At 41.8% G+C, this 1595-nt stretch overlaps 1 pseudogene; it reads right to left on the minus strand.

Annotated features, from left to right (window-relative positions):
* Positions 1-815: 815 nt before the first annotated feature.
* LOC149141380 (26S proteasome non-ATPase regulatory subunit 13 homolog B pseudogene) lies at positions 816-1223 on the minus strand (annotated as a pseudogene).
* Between the last annotated feature and the right edge of the window lie 372 nt (positions 1224-1595).

The following is a 1595-nucleotide window of genomic DNA, read 5'->3' on the forward strand; positions in this document are numbered from 1 at the left end:
ACTATGGGTTTTGAACGCTGCTGCCGACAAAAGGAGTTCATTCCATATGCCTGTGCGTTATTGAATGGGTTTATATGCCTATGCGCTTTGAACGTTGTGGCATATAATACATTACAAAAATAAAGGCCTTGACAAGTCTCGGGTAACTCAACAAAGTCTACAAGAGGATTATCCTCAAGGATAAGACTGCATTCAGTTCCATCTGCATCCCAGTTAGCTACGCTTGTTGTCACCCCCAGGAAAATTTTGAAGCCTACCTTTGCAATAGCTTCTGCTATCTCTTTAAAATCAACACATCTCGTAATATTTGATTTCGCTAGAAATTCATCTATAAGCCGAATGCCAATGATATAACCCATTTGATCAACCTGCTTATTAACTTCTTCAACCTCTTCAAAATCAGTTAGTAGCTGGTGCACAATGGCTCCATAGGTGAGAGTGAAGAGCTCGGCATTCACGCGTTCGACATTTGCAAAGACTGCATCGCCTGATCTCGAGGCATAAAGTATCTGGAGGACCACCAGCTCCGGGTATGCATTGTTCAAGTTTGAATGCGTTTGGTAAGGCAGTTTGAATGCGTTATGCGTTATCAACGTTTGGTTTAATGAATGCATATTGCATTGATTATGGGTGCTCATTTTAATGCTGTCCCATTAAACTGTGGTATTAACGCTGTCCATAACTGTTGATGCCTTCGTCTACGCTTTACTTTTCAATCATGATGCCACTAAATCTGGGGTTCCAGCTTCAACAGCCAACAGAGTTGTGTGGACTTTTTGCAGCCAATTGTCAAGCTTATCCCTTAAGGATTTGATCTAGGGTATTCTCAGCACTCTAGGCTGTACCCAAGATACATGCACAGTCGCATCAACTTGATCAATAACCCCTTCAATTAAATGAACAGAAAGGCTTTTCATGAGGAGATACTCAACATCTTCAATTGATAATTTGGTTCGGTCTGAAATGATACTCAGTGGGACTGTTCTATCTTCTGAAGGATGGCTAAATATGATCTCCATCAAGCATAGGATATTAATCTTTTCTAGCAACTTTTTCTCATTCTCTACAAGTGCCTGTTGTGCATTGAGAGCATCCCTATGAACATGACATAGTTCCTGATACCGAGCTAAGTCACCAACATTAAAAGCTTGTAAAATATAATATAGCCACTCTACACTCGTACCCAGAAGACTCTTCACAATTGGATGTGCGTTGAATTTCATATGCAGTGGTGCAGTGGTGCGTTTGACTGCATTGAATGGTATTGAAAGTCGCGGTGTTGTGTGGTCGTGTTGATTGATATATGCATGAACCATGCATTGGAGAGCGATTTTGAAGAGAATGGGCTTACTCTGCAAGTGAAACAATGATCTCGGAATAGTGGTGCGATGAGTGTAGAAGCGTGGTGTGGTGCGGTCGTTTTGGTTGGATGCGCGCCCAAAGTTTGTTCCGCGTTGAAATGTTGGTGTTGGGTTTTTTTCATTTCCGCAGCACAGGAGGAGGATCCCATCAATATCTGATCAATTATGGAGGTTGTACAAAGCTCAGTGGAAGCTAAGATGCCACTTTTCTGGTTGGTGGTAAAATACCATTAG

The sequence above is a fragment of the Pinus tabuliformis genome, chromosome X, assembly GCF_031772625.1.
Source record: "Pinus tabuliformis cultivar Carrire ecotype Pingquan chromosome X, CPIR1, whole genome shotgun sequence".
Taxonomy (NCBI): domain Eukaryota; kingdom Viridiplantae; phylum Streptophyta; class Pinopsida; order Pinales; family Pinaceae; genus Pinus; species Pinus tabuliformis.